The following is an 18,736-nucleotide window of genomic DNA, read 5'->3' as shown; positions in this document are numbered from 1 at the left end:
TTATTGTAATGTTATAAATGTTCTTTTTTAAAACCTTTGTAAATATACTTTTGAATCAATAAAATTGCGTTGAAACCTTATCTGTTCTTATCAGTTTAATATCTGATACGTCCCCTATCTGGGGACCATATATTAAATGGATTTTTAGAACAGGGAGATGGAAAAAGAGCTTGCTCTGTCCACTCCACGCATTGACCTGGTATTGCAGTATCTCCAGGACCGGTGCACCCCTTCTTTAATGCAGTTTCTAAAATCAGAAAGTATTGAATTCAATGTTTTTTGTTCATTTTGCTTGTTTGTCGGATTTTGGGATGGACTCTTTGGCTTTGCTTTTCTTCTCCTCATTGGATTTTTCATGTTCAAAGTTGCAGAAGCCAGATGACAAGCTCATTTTGGTTCAACTTCAGCAACTGTGCATTGCATTGCCATGTAATGTAACGCAATGCTATCTTTCTAGCTCTCCCTCTTTACTTCCTTTTGGATAAACAGACATATTAGGCAAGCATTTTGGAGCTTTCACCTAAATAACTACAGGTGGTGAGATAAGCTGCACAATATAATTGACCTTTCAGTATATTGTTGCACACACACCATCTATTTAGCAAATGCCCTTGTTATCAACAGCAGCCTTTTAAACTCACCTGAGCTAACAGGTATGTGCGCTGGTTACTCTGCTGCGCTTAAAATTTCTTTTTTGGTTTGCTACAATGCCTTTTCTGAAACGTTGTCTCCCTCTGCTGGAACACTGACTTCTTTCAATTAATGCCTGCAGACTATAAAAGAGAACCCAACCCAAAAAGTTTGGTTGATTAGTCTGTGGCATTCTGTTAAACTGTTGCTTATGGCGGTCTCTGTGAGCTTCTCAGCGACATTCAGCCAGCCAGGTATCCTGCCTGCAGTAGATGGAATGTGGCAATGGAACGCTGGCTGCGCGTGTCATAATAGGCTCTGAGCCTTTATATACCTGCGCACAGCAGCAGCCACCTTCAGTCTGCTGCTGGACAGCCAGCAGCAGCAGGAGAGGTAAGTAATCAGCAGCCCTCCTGCTAAGGGTAGACAGCTGCTCGTTCCACCCCACCCCCCGCCTTAATTGGTTCTCCTCCCTTCCAACGGTGTTGAGGCGGGTGGGAACAGCAGGGGGTGAGGGTGCTGTGTTTAAAGAGGTGGAGTTATGCAGATCTAAAACGCGTGGATTGCAGCAGCAGCAAGCCGAAAAGTGCAGGCATGTAAGGGATCTAGAGGTTGACAACATGTCTTCTTAACGGGAGTCCAGGAGCTCATCTCCACAAATGGACTCTTCAGGATCCTTGGGTGGCTCCGTAGTTCGAAACCAATTCTGGTTATCGCTTCTCGGCCTTTTTGCACGATCTATCAGGTTTACCTGTGTGGTCTTGCCTGTGAGGTGCTCTTGGTACCCTTTCTCTCGGCCTGGGGGGATCGTTCCTCTTCGGAGGGACTTAACCCCCCTGCTGCTATTGGGAGGAAGGATTAGTCCGGGAGCAACGGGAAGGGATCCCATGAAGGCTTGCGCCTTTCAGAGAGAAGAGTCGGTACGTTCCTGAGTGAAGGATGCCGGCAACGCTCACATATTCATCGGGTGATGCCCGGATGCGGAACACCGTGAGGATTGAAGTTGGAGCAGGATCGAGGACGGAGAAGAACTTGGACTACATCTGCCATAGGATTCTGCTTGGAGTTCTGGAGTTTCGGCGGGAAGACATATTCTGCTTCCAGGACAATGAGTACAAGGGGACTTACACCATCACCTTCAAGAGCCAGGGATGCTGTCACCAACTCGTACAAAAGGTAAATGAGAAAAACTACTTAGATGAATTGGATGGACTAACCTTTTGTCTCTTGTATGCCTATGACGAGATCCCTATCGTGGTGCATTTCCCGAACCCCTTTGTGGAGGCTGCAGACATCTCGACCTACCTTATCCGTTATTGTGATGATCTGAGATACCTGGGCACTGTGAAGAACGCGGTAGGCTTCTGGTGCGGCAAGAGGAGGTACATGGCCCGTCTAAAGAGGGACCCAAGCGGAGTGGGAGGAATGCTACACCCTCCCTCAACATTTGTGATCGGTAAGAGCAGAGGCTACTTATTTTACCCTGGAATGCCGGTATGTTGCAGGAACTGTGGACAAATGGGTCATACCCAAACGTCCTGCACGGGCAGGAAAGTAGACCGCTGCAATAATTGCAGCTGTTACGGACATTTAATGAAGGACTGTCCCGCTGGGAGGAAATGCAATCTTTGTGGTGAGGCGGGGCACATGTTCCGAGGATGCCCCAACAGGACCAGGACCAGGACTTACGCAGAAGCTGCATCTTCTGCAGCTGAGCCGATGCGCCCGCCGGTCTTCACTGGCGGGCCGGCGTCGGAGGGCGGTTCGAAGGGCGAGAAGGCTGGGATGGAGCAGGGAGCCGGAGGCCCCTCTGGGGCGGCCCCTGCATCGAAGTCCCTTAACGATGGGCGGACCTCGCATGGACCGGAGCGGAGGGGTCCTCCTTCTGGGAGGGTATCCTCCGTGTCGATGGTTCCCGATACCGATCCTGTTGGGCTGGAGGGTGGTGCCCCTGTGCGGTTGGCTACAGGGGACCACGCAGCGATGGCCTCAGGATCTTCCAGGGCGATTAGCCAGCCAGATGAGGGGGCTTTGCTTCTAGGTGGCGAACATCAGGGAATCTGTGTTGGTGATCTTATCCTGATGGACCAGTCTCTCCCCCTGGAGGAGGTGGAGGAAGAGGAGGACTGCACCAGTGACCTAGTGGAGTCTGCCCCGAAAAAGAGACGGAATGTCGAAGCCCCAGCGTCTCCTGGAATGTGGCTGGGAACCGTGACCTACGAGGGGGCAACCGCCGGCTCACAGAATATCGAGTCATTTGGGTCCTCTAGCCCGGATGTCCTGGAGAAATTTGGCATACAGGGCTTTGAGTCAGGTGTCCTCATGGAAGATCCACCACCCTGACCTATGAATGCCCACATTAAGACTTGTCTCACTGAATGTGAGGTCATTAAAGAGCCCAGTTCGTAGGGCTGCTCTATTTAAGTACTTAGAAACCACTGACTTTGACATATGTTTATTACAGGAATGCGGGATACAACATGCACTAAATTATAATGACATCAAGACAGATTGGAGACTGGGGCCCTCCATCTGGTCTGGCTCCAATGACAACAAGTCAGCGGGGGTGGGCTTCCTCTGTCGTGGGAGAAATATTGCTATAAATACTGTCACAGAAATAGTACCAGGCAGAGTGGTTTTAGTGCATTTTAAATTTAATGGTTTTACCCTACGTGTAATGAATGTTTATGCTTCCCCTGATAAGCAAGAGAGAATTAATTTATTTGGGATATTGCCATTGTACTGTACTGGGTCATCTCCCCTGATCGTAGGGGGTGATTTTAATTGTCTTTGTGCTAGTGAACAACGAGCGGGGGGTGACCCTTTACGCAAATTGGATAAGTCATGTCATCTATTGAAAGATTTTATAACTGATTTTAAATTATGCGATGCGTGGAGGTCACTCCTGCCGACGGACCCTGGTTATACGTGGTCCGGAAGAGGGGTGTCCTCCAGGATCGATTTTATTTTCCTATCAGATGATTTTAACCCTGTAAAATGTGTTTTAACATCAAATATATTTTCTGACCATAAGGGCTTGGAGGTGCACCTAGAATACCGGGATGAACAGAGGGTCAACAGGGGCCTCTGGCGTCTAAGTACTTACCTGCTGGAGGACCCTCTGATTCGACAAGACTTTTGTAAAGCCTATCAAGCCTGGCGGCGACAAAAACCTTCTGATGCCCCTATGGTAACCTGGTGGGAAAATTTGAAAAAAAAAGTCAGAATGTTTTTTATAAAAGCAGGGAGACGTAAAGCTAGAGAGAAAAAAAGATGTTTTAGTGATCTTAACACCAAACTACAAACACTTTTTAAATTCAAAGAGCTAGGGGTGGAGGTGGGAGATGATATTGCTGGCCTAAAAACTGAAATTCAGAACTGCATAGACACAAAGGGGAAAGAGATTATTTTTAACTCTAGAGTGCAGCACTTGGAGGAGGGGGAGAAGTGCTCTCGCTTCTTCTTCAAAAAAGTCATGGATAAAAGAGAAGTGATCACAAATCTAGAGGGTGAAACATCTATGCAGGGAATGTTGAATGCTACTTTTAACTTTTATAAGCATCTTTTTAGTAAAAAGTGTATAGATGAGTCCTTTTTATCTGATGCTCTTAATGATCTCGATTTTAAGTTAAATTTTACAGACCAGGAGTTTTTAGAACGCGATATTGTTTTAGAGGAATTATTTTATGTTTTTAAAAGTTTCTCTAAGGGCAAAGCACCTGGGTGTGATGGACTACCTGTAGAGTTTTATCTTACTTTTTGGGACATTTTAAAAGAGGACCTTTTTATGCTTTTTAAAGAAGTTTTTATTTGTGAACAGTTGCCATTTTCGTGGAGGAGAGGAGTGGTGTCTTTGATATATAAAAAAGGTGATCGCAGTACTCTAGCGAATTGGAGACCCATAACTCTCCTAAACGTCGATTACAAGGTACTTGCTAAGGTGGTTGCAAACCGGCTCAGGAATGTCATTGCCAAACTAATCCAGCCTGAGCAGGTTTGTAGTGTACCAGGCAGAAGTATTTCAGAGGTTTTAAACGTATTAAGGGATGTAATTTGGTATTCCAGAGACCGGGGTCAAAATGTAGCTCTTTTAGCCCTAGATTTTGAAAAAGCTTTCGATAGAGTCTCTCATAGATTTCTTTTTAGAGTTTTAAAAAGAATGGGTATCCCTAATATGCTTTTAAATTGTATTAAGATTTTATATAAAAATTGTTTTAGTCAAATTTCTCTTAATGGCTTTTTAACAGATGGAGTTCCCCTTGAGTCCGGAGTGAAGCAGGGATGCCCCTTGTCGCCCATCCTGTTCATCTGCGCCATGGAGCCCCTGCTGAGCGCAATAAGGAAAGACAAAGTGATTAGAGGGGTTCCTGTTCCTGGCGGAGGTGGCAGTGATGTGAGAGTCTTTGGCTACATGGATGACGTGACGGTTGTGTGCGTGGACCCTGCTTCCCTCCGGAGGGCGGTGTTGCGCATTGAATTTTTTTCCCAGGCATCTGGGTTTAAACTTAATTTAAATAAATCTGAATGTCTGACTTTGGGATCCTGGGACACCGCCCAACTCCCGCAGCTCACTATAAAACGAGACAATGTAAAAATTCTTGGAGTTGTTTTTAACGAGGAGAATGTGGGAACTCAAAGCTGGGAGAATGTCATAGAAAAAATGTCAAAGAAAATATCATTTTGGGGTTTGAGGTCCCTAACAATGGAGGGGAAAATTTTAATTATAAAATCAGTGTTGTTACCCCTCATACTGTATATAGCTATGGTGTACCTCCCCTCTGATGTTTTAATTAAAAAAATGACTAGGATGATCTTTATGTTTTTATGGAACTCCAAAATGGAAAAATTAAGGCGAGAAATAATGAGGAAGAATAAAATGAACGGCGGAAGGGATGTCCCCGACTTACATATTTATTTGTATTTAAATTATTTCTGCTTTTGTTTCAAACATTTTAATGGTAATAGTGCGCTAAGTTATTTTTTAAAATATACCTGTGGGATGATTTTTAAAAGATGGTTTAAGTTGTCGTTGAATTCCCCTGTTTTACTATGCCCCCCCAAACACCAAGCAATCTTAGAAAAGACTGTTCGATTTTATAGCCTTGGTGATTTTAAAATGGACATTTTTAAAGACCGCAAGAAGCTTTTATCTTTTCTGAGGAGGAATGAAGATGTGACCCCCATAGTAAATTTCTCAGAAGAGAGGTCGAAGCAAGTTTGGAAGAATGTCTTCGGAAAATTTTTAGCAAATGGACATAAGGACATCGCATGGATGGTGGTCCACCAGTGCCTCCCCACCAGAGAGTTTCAACACAGGAGAGGCCTGGTTGCCAGAGCCAAATGCCCCAGAGACTCATGTGTTAATGACGAAACCACCTTGCACCTTATGTGGAATTGCCCGTTTGCACAGGAACTTTGGCACAAAGTTGGGATTCTTTTAAAATGGACTTGCGGTTTAAGAGATTTTAACCATGAATATGTTTTATATGGCCTTTTTAAATGTCCGACCCCTCAACAGTATTGTATATGTTGGTGTATGATTAACTGTTTTAAAGACGCCCTTTGGAAGGCACGCAATATTTTACTTTTTAAACGTGATGCTATTTCTGTGAAGGATTGTCTTAAAATTGCTTTTAGTCAGATGTATATTTATTACTTGAGGGATGTCAAATGTATTGGGAGGAGGGATGCTAATCGTATATGGGGTTTTTATGGGTGGAATTCTGTGTTTTATTAATGTATTTGTGTTGCTGTTTTTTGATTGTAAACCATCTTTTACGCACATAATGAAATATGTTGAAACCTGATCTGTTCTTATCAGTTTAATATCTGATACGTCCCCTATCTGGGGACCATATATTAAATGGATTTTTAGAACAGGGAGATTGAAAAAGAGCTTGCTCTGTCCACTCCACGCATTGACCTGGTATTGCAGTATCTCCAGGACCGGTGCACCCCTTCTTTAATGCAGTTTCTAAAATCAGAAAGTATTGAATTCAATGTTTCTTGTTCATTTTGCTTGTTTGTCGGATTTTGGGATGGACTCTTTGGCTTTGCTTTTCTTCTCCTCATTGGATTTTTCATGTTCAAAGTTGCAGAAGCCAGATGACAAGCTCATTTTGGTTCAACTTCAGCAACTGTGCATTGCATTGCCATGTAATGTAACGCAATGCTATCTTTCTAGCTCTCCCTCATTACTTCCTTTTGGATAAACAGACATATTAGGCAAGCATTTTGGAGCTTTCACCTAAATAACTACAGGTGGTGAGATAAGCTGCACAATATAATTGACCTTTCAGTATATTGTTGCACACACACCATCTATTTAGCAAATGCCCTTGTTATCAACAGCAGCCTTTTAAACTCACCTGAGCTAACAGGTATGTGCGCTGGTTACTCTGCTGCGCTTAAAATTTCTTTTTTGGTTTGCTACAATGCCTTTTCTGAAACGTTGTCTCCCTCTGCTGGAACACTGACTTCTTTCAATTAATGCCTGCAGACTATAAAAGAGAACCCAACCCAAAAAGTTTGGTTGATTAGTCTGTGGCATTCTGTTAAACTGTTGCTTATGGCGGTCTCTGTGAGCTTCTCGGCGACATTCAGCCAGCCAGGTATCCTGCCTGCAGTAGATGGAATGTGGCAATGGAACGCTGGCTGCGCGTGTCATAATAGGCTCTGAGCCTTTATATACCTGCGCACAGCAGCAGCCACCTTCAGTCTGCTGCTGGACAGCCAGCAGCAGCAGGAGAGGTAAGTAATCAGCAGCCCTCCTGCTAAGGGTAGACAGCTGCTCGTTCCACCCCACCCCCGGCCTTAATTGGTTCTCCTCCCTTCCAACGGTGTTGAGGCGGGTGGGAACAGCAGGGGGTGAGGGTGCTGTGTTTAAAGAGGTGGAGTTATGCAGATCTAAAACGCGTGGATTGCAGCAGCAGCAAGCCGAAAAGTGCAGGCATGTAAGGGATCTAGAGGTTGACAACATGTCTTTTTAACGGGAGTCCAGGAGCTCATCTCCACAAATGGACTCTTCAGGATCCTTGGGTGGCTCCGTAGTTCGAAACCAATTCTGGTTATCGCTTCTCGGCCTTTTGGCTACGATCAAGTGCTTTATTGCAGGAGATTGTGGTTGAAGGGCACTCGGGTACCCCTCTCCTTGGCCTGGCAGGATCGTCCACTTTGGTGGACTTAACCTGCTTGCTGCTATTAGGGAGAGGGCTTAGTCCCAGGGTAACGAGTTGCGATCCCCCAGCTTCCAGGTGTTTTTCGCTGCAAGAACACTGGGAGCGCAGATTGCAAGCGGCTGCAATTTGCAACCTTGTTGCCTTTTTCCATGGAGGTTGACCCTAACCTCGTGCCTCTTTATGCGAGGCTAAAAAACTCTATCCGAGTTCACTTCACGGCGGGTGGCTCGGATATGAGGAAATTAGGGTATGTAGTCCAGGACGTGCTCAGGAACCTTCTTGGCGTACAAAGGAATGAAATTCTCTCCATCCAGGATTATCCCAGAAGAGGTGACTATGACATCACATTCACCGGAGAAGGTATTTTTAGAGATGTACTAGAAAAGTTAAAAAAAGTTGAAAATAGTCCTGTTTTGAAAGGGATACAAATTGTTGAGCACGTCCTGGATGAGGTAAGACTGGTTATTGTAAAAATATTTTCGCCCTTTGTTTCTGCTCCAGAAGTAATGTCATTTCTAGCAATTTATTTTAAAAGTGTTAAATGTATTGGGAAGATATTAAACGAATATAACATATGGACATCTAAGTGGAAATTCCTTGTGAAGTGTACAAGAGATCCAAATACACCAGGTGGTATACGGCTCCCCCCTGCCCGTTTCAAAATTGGGCAAACAAATGGGGATTTCTTCTTTTCTGGGATGCCAGTATATTGCAGAAATTGTGGGCGCTATGGTCATTCAAAAGAAAACTGTCATGTATCATGTAGAAATTGTGCTAGTGAAGAACATGAGACAAAAGAATGCCCTAAGGAAAAGAAATGCAGTTTTTGCCAGACTCCAGGTCACTTTTATTTTTCTTGCCCTCACAGATTTCGGGAAGATGAGCAAAAGGGGAAGTCCAAGACGTCCGACCAAGGACCAAAAGATCAGACCACCCCTCAGGAGGAGGAACAACAACCTGGAGCCTCTGGAGACAATAAGGGCGTACCAAATAGTGAAGTGTCTCCAGAGTCTATGACAGGTAAAATACCAAATCCCAAAACCTGGCTGCAGGACCTGCGGGAGTCCAAAAGGAGGGCTGAGAAGGAGCAGAAGGGCACTACTGGTAAGGTCAAAAGGGACCGGCAAAAGGCTGACACAGAAGCCCATGCCCAGTCTGGGTCTCCTAGTGCTGAGGGCGCTGAGTGGATAAAGGTGGGTCCTAAGAAAAAGAAAAAGGGTGGTTCGGAGGAGGCAGCAGGAGGTGAACAGATGGACACTTCTCCAGAAGGGGACGTGGATGCTGGACCCTCAGGGGTTTCGGTCTCCGCTGCTACAGGTGGGGACCGGGATCTTGCTGCCTCTGAAGAGTCAGAGGCTCTGCCTTGTGCGCAACCTCCTCCTTTAGGACGACCTTCTACAGGTCAAACAGGGGCGGCGGAACCCCTCGGGGACCCACCTGATGAGGAACTGCATGGCCAGCCAATGGAGACCCAGCGGGTTCTGCCAGCCAGCCCTCCGAGCTATGCCAGTGTAGCGTCGGGTTTATATAAATGTGGTAATCTTTCCTCCTCCACGGAGACTCTCGTGACGATACTATCAGATGAGGAGGGAGGCGCAAGCCCAGTGGTCTGATCAGGTTCATCGGACAGGTAAATGCGTTGCTCTTAGTTACCTAAGTAAAATTTCTACATTTTCTAATGATGGCTGAACTCAAAGGTATTTCCCTCAACGTGAGAGGCATAAAATCTAACACGAGAAGAACTGCTCTTTTTAATTTTTTTACGTGTTTTACTGCATCTGTATTTTTTCTGCAAGAATGTAATATCCCACATGAAATGTCATATCAAAAATATAAAGATGAGTGGAAGTGTGGGCCATCTGTCTGGTCCGGATCGAATGCTGCAGGATCAGCGGGTGTAGCCATACTTTTTAAAGGGAACGTTTTAATTGATTTTATTCAGGAAATTTTACCAGGTCGTATTTTATTAGTGAAAGCTTTTATTGATGGTATTAGATGGCAGTTTTTAAATTTTTATGGATCCCCAGAGAAAAATGAAAGAGCCGAAATGCTTGATCTTTTACCATTATTTATTAATAACTCTGAACCTTTTATCTTAGCAGGGGATTTTAATTGTGTTTTAAAAGGTGAAAACCGGCGCTCCAGCTCTGTAAGCAGGAACTACGATAAAACCTCAGGTATGCTACATGATATAGTCAAAGATGCTAAATTGATAGACATATATAAAGAGTGTCATAGTGACAGCCCAGAGGACGCCGGTTTCACTTGGAGCAATGCTAATTGTAGCTCTAGGATTGATTTTATTTTTGGTTCAGATAAAACAATACCTGCCAAATGTGAAGTTTTAACTAATATATTTTCAGACCATAAACTTTTATCCTTTACCATAAAAGTAAATGACAACAAAAAATGTGGTAAGAAAAGCTGGAAAATGAACGTATCCCTTTTAACCGACCCGCAGATTTTATCAGATTTTATTGAGTTTTATAGGAAATGTAGAAAAGGGAAAAAAACAAATGAGACTATGAGTGTATGGTGGGATAGAATGAAAGTAAAAATAAAAGACTTTTTTATTAAAAAGAGTATATGTAGAGCCAAAGAAAAATATGAAGAATATAGAATTTTAAATACCCGCCTACAAACATTATTTAAGCTCAGAGACAATGGGATAGATGTACAACTTGATATTTCAAACTTAAAAGAAGAGATTTCAAAATGGCTAGAACAAAAAGGAAAAGAGATAATTTTTCGTTCTAGAGTACAACATATAGAAGAAAATGAAAAGTGTTCCAGATATTTTTTTAGGAAAAATAAAAAAGAAAAAGTGATAATTGACCATATAGATGGTGAGAATAATATAAAAAATATGCTGGGTAAAGTTGAGGTTTTTTTTTCTAATCTTTTTAATGGAAAAAATATAGATAATAAATTAATGGATGATTCGCTGCAAGGACTAACAGCTGTTTTAGATCCCGCATCCCAAGAGTTTTTATCCCAAGTTTTAACGGAACAAGAAGTGTTAAAAACTATTAAAAGTTTTAAAACTGGAAAGGTCCCTGGTCCTGATGGCATCCCAACAGAATTTTATGTATGTTTTTATGATATTTTAAAAGATGATTTGTTTTATTTGTTTACTGAGGTTTTTAATAATAAGGTTTTATTAAATTCCTGGAAGAAAGGTGAAGTCTCCCTCCTATACAAAAAAGGCGATAAATCAAAATTAGAAAACTGGAGACCAATAACACTTTTAAATTGTGACTATAAAATAATGGCTAAAATTTGTGCAAATCGTCTAAAAGAAGTCATCAGCAAAGTTATTCATTCTAATCAAGTGTGTGGGGTGCCGGGGCGCAGTATATGGGACAATCTGAATTTAGTGAAAGACTGTATTGAGGATGTGAAAGACAGAAAGGGGAAAATGGCGATTTTATCTATTGATTTTGAAAAAGCATTTGACCGTGTCTCACACTTTTATCTTTTTAAAGTTTTAGAGAAAATGGGCATACCAGAAGGGTTTTTACTATCGCTTAAAGCATTTTACAAGGATTGTACAAGTAAGATTTTAGTGAATGGTTTTAAGACACAAGAGGTATTTTTACGGTCAGGGGTGAAACAGGGATGCCCTCTGTCCCCCCTACTGTTTATCTGTGCACTGGAACCAATGTTATGTGCAATACGCCAAAATAAACAGATATGCGGTGTCCCTCTGCCTGGAAGCGGTGGTTTGGAGGCCAAGGTTGTAGGCTACATGGATGACGTGGCGGTCTTGTGTACAGATGCACCATCACTTACGGCCACTCTCCATCAAGTGCAATCCTTTTGTCTAGCTTCTGGTTTTAAAATCAATTTTAATAAGTGTAACATTTTAAGTGTTGGGGAGATGATTTTACGTGATGTACCAATTAATGTCTCCGAATCCATTTCCATTTTAGGTATATCATTCACTGAAAATAATGATGGTTATAATAGTTGGGAAACAGTTACACAGAAAGTAAATATGAAAATATGTATGTGGAACATGAGGAGACTTACAATGGAGGGTAAAGTATTGGTTTTAAAGATGGTGATTTTACCTCTTTTATTGTATCTTAGCATGGTTTTCCCCCCGCCTGTTAATGTTTTAAAAAAGATAACCAAAACCTGTTTTACCTTCTTTTGGAACTCAAAAATGGAAAAGCTGAAAAGAGAAATCGTGATGAAATCAAAAGTAAAAGGTGGTAAAGATTTTCCAGATTTTAATAGGTTTCTTTTAATCCATCTGTTCGTTTACTGTTTTAATGCCCTTTTTAAGAATCACTATTGGTCCTTTTTTATGCGTTTTAATACAGGATTTTTTATGAGAAAGTTTGGATGGTATGAAGTTAATATATCTGTGCCCCATGCTTTTAATTTGTCGACGCATTATGAGATTTTAAGGAAAATAGTGTCCGATTTTAATTTAGGGACTAAGAAAATAGAGGAATTAAGAAATAGTAAGAAACTAATTAAAGAAATACGTAAAAGTGAGGAAATATGTAATGTTGACAGATATGATGATGACAAATCTATGTCTATCTGGAAAATGATTAACGTTTTTTATCTTTTTAATGAACAGAGAGATCTGGCTTGGAGTTGCATGCACCGCTGTCTTCCTTGCCGGGCATTCCAATACAGAAGAGGATTTGTGAGGTCTGCCATCTGCCCAAGAGCCGGATGCCAAGACGAGGAAACGGTGGAACATCTATTATGGACATGTAATTTTGCAAAGGATTTCTGGAGAAGACTGCTCCCCCTACTGGAAAGGGTGGCAGACCTCAAGGACTTTACATATAAAACTGTGCTATACGGACTTATGGAATGCCCCACAATGGACCAGTACACAATGGCTTGGAAGACAGTGAACTGCGCCAAGTCATCTCTCTGGAAAGCGCGCAACATTGCTATTTTTAAACAAGATGTTTTATCAGTGAATGATGTTTTAAGTTTATGTTTATGTGAAATGTATACTTATTATTTAATTGACAAAAAGAAGAATGTACATATTTCCAAAAAATGGCTTGTTGACCAATGGAACCTAATTATTTAAAATCTTTGTATTTTTTTGTTTTGTAAATTTCATTTGTCTTTTAACGTTAGGTATTTGTGTAATTATGCTTGTAATTTGGTAAAGTTTTAATAAACGGTTTTATCCCTCTGCAGGGGATAGCCAAATTAAAAAAAAAAAATCTGTTCTTATCAGTTTAATATCTGATACGTCCCCTATCTGGGGACCATATATTAAATGGATTTTTAGAACAGGGAGATGGAAAAAGAGCTTGCTCTGTCCACTCCACGCATTGACCTGGTATTGCAGTATCTCCAGGACCGGTGCACCCCTTCTTTAATGCAGTTTCTAAAATCAGAAAGAATTGAATTCAATGTTTTTTGTTCATTTTGCTTGTTTGTCGGATTTTGGGATGGACTCTTTGGCTTTGCTTTTCTTCTCCTCATTGGATTTTTCATGTTCAAAGTTGCAGAAGCCAGATTACAAGCTCATTTTGGTTCAACTTCAGCAACTGTGCATTGCATTGCCATGTAATGTAATGAAATGCTATCTTTCTAGCTCTCCCTTTTTACTTCCTTTTGGATAAACAGACATATTAGGCAAGCATTTTGGAGCTTTCACCTAAATAACTCCAGGTGGTGAGATAAGCTGCACAATATTATTGACCTTTCAGTATATTGTTGCACACACACCATCTATTTAGCAAATGCCCTTGTTATCAACAGCAGCCTTTTAAACTCACCTGAGCTAACAGGTATGTGCGCTGGTTACTCTGCTGCGCTTAAAATTTCTTTTTTGGTTTGCTACAATGCCTTTTCTGAAACGTTGTCTCCCTCTGCTGGAACACTGACTTCTTTCATTTAATGCCTGCAGACTATAAAAGAGAACCCAACCCAAAAAGTTTGGTTGATTAGTCTGTGGCATTCTGTTAAACTGTTGCTTATGGCGGTCTCTGTGAGCTTCTCAGCGACATTCAGCCAGCCAGGTATCCTGCCTGCAGTAGATGGAATGTGGCAATGGAACGCTGGCTGCGCGTGTCATAATAGGCTCTGAGCCTTTATATACCTGTGCACAGCAGCAGCCACCTTCAGTCTGCTGCTGGACAGCCAGCAGCAGCAGCAGCAGCAGGAGAGGTATGTAATCAGCAGCCCTCCTGCTAAGGGTAGACAGCTGCTCGTTCCACCCCACCCCCCGCCTTAATTGGTTCTCCTCCCTTCCAACGGTGTTGAGGCGGGTGGGAACAGCAGGGGGTGAAGGTGCTGTGTTTAAAGAGGTGGAGTTATGCAGATCTAAAACGCGTGGATTGCAGCAGCAGCAAGCCGAAAAGTGCAGGCATGTAAGGGATCTAGAGGTTGACAACATGTCTTCTTAACGGGAGTCCAGGAGCTCATCTCCACAAATGGACTTTTCAGGATCCTTGGGTGGCTCCGTAGTTTGAAACCAATTCTGGTTATCGCTTCTCGGCCTTTTGGCTAAGATCAAGTGTAGTATCTGTTCTTATCAGTTTAATATCTGATACGTCCCCTATCTGGGGACCATATATTAAATGGATTTTTAGAACAGGGAGATGGAAAAAGAGCTTGCTCTGTCCACTCCACGCATTGACCTGGTATTGCAGTATCTCCAGGACCGGTGCACCCCTTCTTTAATGCAGTTTCTAAAATCAGAAAGAATTGAATTCAATGTTTTTTGTTCATTTTGCTTGTTTGTCGGATTTTGGGATGGACTCTTTGGCTTTGCTTTTCTTCTCCTCATTGGATTTTTCATGTTCAAAGTTGCAGAAGCCAGATTACAAGCTCATTTTGGTTCAACTTCAGCAACTGTGCATTGCATTGCCATGTAATGTAATGAAATGCTATCTTTCTAGCTCTCCCTTTTTACTTCCTTTTGGATAAACAGACATATTAGGCAAGCATTTTGGAGCTTTCACCTAAATAACTACAGGTGGTGAGATAAGCTGCACAATATAATTGACCTTTCAGTATATTGTTGCACACACACCATCTATTTAGCAAATGCCCTTGTTATCAACAGCAGCCTTTTAAACTCACCTGAGCTAACAGGTATGTGCGCTGGTTACTCTGCTGCGCTTAAAATTTCTTTTTTGGTTTGCTACAATGCCTTTTCTGAAACGTTGTCTCCCTCTGCTGGAACACTGACTTCTTTCATTTAATGCCTGCAGACTATAAAAGAGAACCCAACCCAAAAAGTTTGGTTGATTAGTCTGTGGCATTCTGTTAAACTGTTGCTTATGGCGGTCTCTGTGAGCTTCTCAGCGACATTCAGCCAGCCAGGTATCCTGCCTGCAGTAGATGGAATGTGGCAATGGAACGCTGGCTGCGCGTGTCATAATAGGCTCTGAGCCTTTATATACCTGTGCACAGCAGCAGCCACCTTCAGTCTGCTGCTGGACAGCCAGCAGCAGCAGCAGGAGAGGTATGTAATCAGCAGCCCTCCTGCTAAGGGTAGACAGCTGCTCGTTCCACCCCACCCCCCGCCTTAATTGGTTCTCCTCCCTTCCAACGGTGTTGAGGCGGGTGGGAACAGCAGGGGGTGAAGGTGCTGTGTTTAAAGAGGTGGAGTTATGCAGATCTAAAACGCGTGGATTGCAGCAGCAGCAAGCCGAAAAGTGCAGGCATGTAAGGGATCTAGAGGTTGACAACATGTCTTCTTAACGGGAGTCCAGGAGCTCATCTCCACAAATGGACTTTTCAGGATCCTTGGGTGGCTCCGTAGTTTGAAACCAATTCTGGTTATCGCTTCTCGGCCTTTTGGCTAAGATCAAGTGTAGTATCTGTTCTTATCAGTTTAATATCTGATACGTCCCCTATCTGGGGACCATATATTAAATGGATTTTTAGAACAGGGAGATGGAAAAAGAGCTTGCTCTGTCCACTCCATGCATTGACCTGGTATTGCAGTATCTCCAGGACCGGTGCACCCCTTCTTTAATGCAGTTTCTAAAATCAGAAAGAATTGAATTCAATGTTTTTTGCTCATTTTGCTTGTTTGTCGGATTTTGGGATGGACTCTTTGGCTTTGCTTTTCTTCTCCTCATTGGATTTTTCATGTTCAAAGTTGCAGAAGCCAGATTACAAGCTCATTTTGGTTCAACTTCAGCAACTGTGCATTGCATTGCCATGTAATGTAATGAAATGCTATCTTTCTAGCTCTCCCTTTTTACTTCCTTTTGGATAAACAGACATATTATGCAAGCATTTTGGAGCTTTCACCTAAATAACTACAGGTGGTGAGATAAGCTGCACAATATAATTGACCTTTCAGTATATTGTTGCACACACACCATCTATTTAGCAAATGCCCTTGTTATCAACAGCAGCCTTTTAAACTCACCTGAGCTAACAGGTATGTGCGCTGGTTACTCTGCTGCGCTTAAAATTTCTTTTTTGGTTTGCTACAATGCCTTTTCTGAAACGTTGTCTCCCTCTGCTGGAACACTGACTTCTTTCATTTAATGCCTGCAGACTATAAAAGAGAACCCAACCCAAAAAGTTTGGTTGATTAGTCTGTGGCATTCTGTTAAACTGTTGCTTATGGCGGTCTCTGTGAGCTTCTCAGCGACATTCAGCCAGCCAGGTATCCTGCCTGCAGTAGATGGAATGTGGCAATGGAACGCTGGCTGCGCGTGTCATAATAGGCTCTGAGCCTTTATATACCTGTGCACAGCAGCAGCCACCTTCAGTCTGCTGCTGGACAGCCAGCAGCAGCAGCAGGAGAGGTATGTAATCAGCAGCCCTCCTGCTAAGGGTAGACAGCTGCTCGTTCCACCCCACCCCCCGCCTTAATTGGTTCTCCTCCCTTCCAATGGTGTTGAGGCGGGTGGGAACAGCAGGGGGTGAAGGTGCTGTGTTTAAAGAGGTGGAGTTATGCAGATCTAAAACGCGTGGATTGCAGCAGCAGCAAGCCGAAAAGTGCAGGCATGTAAGGGATCTAGAGGTTGACAACATGTCTTCTTAACGGGAGTCCAGGAGCTCATCTCCACAAATGGACTTTTCAGGATCCTTGGGTGGCTCCGTAGTTTGAAACCAATTCTGGTTATCGCTTCTCGGCCTTTTGGCTAAGATCAAGTGTAGTATCTGTTCTTATCAGTTTAATATCTGATACGTCCCCTATCTGGGGACCATATATTAAATGGATTTTTAGAACAGGGAGATGGAAAAAGAGCTTGCTCTGTCCACTCCACGCATTGACCTGGTATTGCAGTATCTCCAGGACCGGTGCACCCCTTCTTTAATGCAGTTTCTAAAATCAGAAAGAATTGAATTCAATGTTTTTTGTTCATTTTGCTTGTTTGTCGGATTTTGGGATGGACTCTTTGGCTTTGCTTTTCTTCTCCTCATTGGATTTTTCATGTTCAAAGTTGCAGAAGCCAGATTACAAGCTCATTTTGGTTCAACTTCAGCAACTGTGCATTGCATTGCCATGTAATGTAATGAAATGCTATCTTTCTAGCTCTCCCTTTTTACTTCCTTTTGGATAAACAGACATATTAGGCAAGCATTTTGGAGCTTTCACCTAAATAACTACAGGTGGTGAGATAAGCTGCACAATATAATTGACCTTTCAGTATATTGTTGCACACACACCATCTATTTAGCAAATGCCCTTGTTATCAACAGCAGCCTTTTAAACTCACCTGAGCTAACAGGTATGTGCGCTGGTTACTCTGCTGCGCTTAAAATTTCTTTTTTGGTTTGCTACAATGCCTTTTCTGAAACGTTGTCTCCCTCTGCTGGAACACTGACTTCTTTCATTTAATGCCTGCAGACTATAAAAGAGAACCCAACCCAAAAAGTTTGGTTGATTAGTCTGTGGCATTCTGTTAAACTGTTGCTTATGGCGGTCTCTGTGAGCTTCTCAGCGACATTCAGCCAGCCAGGTATCCTGCCTGCAGTAGATGGAATGTGGCAATGGAACGCTGGCTGCGCGTGTCATAATAGGCTCTGAGCCTTTATATACCTGTGCACAGCAGCAGCCACCTTCAGTCTGCTGCTGGACAGCCAGCAGCAGCAGCAGCAGCAGCAGGAGAGGTATGTAATCAGCAGCCCTCCTGCTAAGGGTAGACAGCTGCTCGTTCCACCCCACCCCCCGCCTTAATTGGTTCTCCTCCCTTCCAACGGTGTTGAGGCGGGTGGGAACAGCAGGGGGTGAAGGTGCTTTGTTTAAAGAGGTGGAGTTATGCAGATCTAAAACGCGTGGATTGCAGCAGCAGCAAGCCGAAAAGTGCAGGCATGTAAGGGATCTAGAGGTTGACAACATGTCTTCTTAACGGGAGTCCAGGAGCTCATCTCCACAAATGGACTTTTCAGGATCCTTGGGTGGCTCCGTAGTTTGAAACCAATTCTGGTTATCGCTTCTCGGCCTTTTGGCTAAGATCAAGTGTAGTATCTTTCGAAAAGGCGGTTTTGGATGTTGGCCGCCCTAGTAGATTGATACATTATGCACACTGGGGTTTAGGCGCTTGTTAGTACGCCAGGTGGCAAATATAGTCATCTGGTGGAAAGCATGGCCCCCCAGGATCGACGCCATTGGGCCGGGGAAGATCGAAAGCCCGAAGTGTTAAGTGCCCCAGGAGTGGTGACCCTGGGGTGCCTTAACTCACTGGGATTGGGAACCCCACTTGAGTTTATGGCACATTTGCACAAGCACTTCAAATTTTCTTTCTTCGCACACACCCTTATTCCGGGCCTTCTGGCCTTAGGATGGAGAATTTTTCAATTGCCGGTCGAAGGTCCGGGCAGTATTATACTGTGAAACCTTCACTATTTATTTAATTTCTTTGTCACTGTGTGTCCACTTATTCACGTGTGTCACGTCCTACTAGGATTTTGTCGGGATGCGGTTCCCTTACGGGTTCCTCTCTTGGCAGGTCTAGGGGGGGAGT

The 18,736-nt window shown here is 43.1% G+C and overlaps 6 non-coding genes and 1 pseudogene across 6 annotated transcripts; all 7 read left to right on the top strand.

Moving 5' to 3' along the window:
• The first annotated feature begins 44 nt into the window (after window positions 1-44).
• LOC141240323 (U2 spliceosomal RNA) lies at window positions 45-233 on the top strand. Its single transcript, XR_012305578.1, has one exon. It is a non-coding gene; the product is annotated as a U2 spliceosomal RNA (small nuclear RNA).
• Window positions 234-6,400: 6,167 nt separating this feature from the next.
• On the top strand, window positions 6,401-6,590 carry LOC141240325 (U2 spliceosomal RNA). Its single transcript, XR_012305580.1, has one exon. It is a non-coding gene; the product is annotated as a U2 spliceosomal RNA (small nuclear RNA).
• A 6,384-nt stretch (window positions 6,591-12,974) lies between these two features.
• On the top strand, window positions 12,975-13,165 carry LOC141240324 (U2 spliceosomal RNA). The gene has a single exon (XR_012305579.1). It is a non-coding gene; the product is annotated as a U2 spliceosomal RNA (small nuclear RNA).
• Window positions 13,166-14,283: 1,118 nt separating this feature from the next.
• LOC141240313 (U2 spliceosomal RNA) lies at window positions 14,284-14,474 on the top strand. Its single transcript, XR_012305568.1, has one exon. It is a non-coding gene; the product is annotated as a U2 spliceosomal RNA (small nuclear RNA).
• Window positions 14,475-15,586: 1,112 nt separating this feature from the next.
• Window positions 15,587-15,777, top strand: LOC141240315 (U2 spliceosomal RNA). The gene has a single exon (XR_012305570.1). It is a non-coding gene; the product is annotated as a U2 spliceosomal RNA (small nuclear RNA).
• A 1,112-nt stretch (window positions 15,778-16,889) lies between these two features.
• Window positions 16,890-17,080, top strand: LOC141240312 (U2 spliceosomal RNA). Its single transcript, XR_012305567.1, has one exon. It is a non-coding gene; the product is annotated as a U2 spliceosomal RNA (small nuclear RNA).
• Window positions 17,081-18,201: 1,121 nt separating this feature from the next.
• Window positions 18,202-18,293, top strand: LOC141240329 (U2 spliceosomal RNA; annotated as a pseudogene).
• The last annotated feature ends 443 nt before the right edge of the window (window positions 18,294-18,736 follow it).

The sequence above is a fragment of the Phyllobates terribilis genome, unplaced genomic scaffold, assembly GCF_046119375.1.
Source record: "Phyllobates terribilis strain yellow unplaced genomic scaffold, ASM4611937v1 Scaffold_838__1_contigs__length_613904, whole genome shotgun sequence".
Taxonomy (NCBI): Eukaryota; Metazoa; Chordata; class Amphibia; order Anura; family Dendrobatidae; genus Phyllobates; species Phyllobates terribilis.
This window is presented reverse-complemented; position numbering and strand designations above follow the sequence as displayed.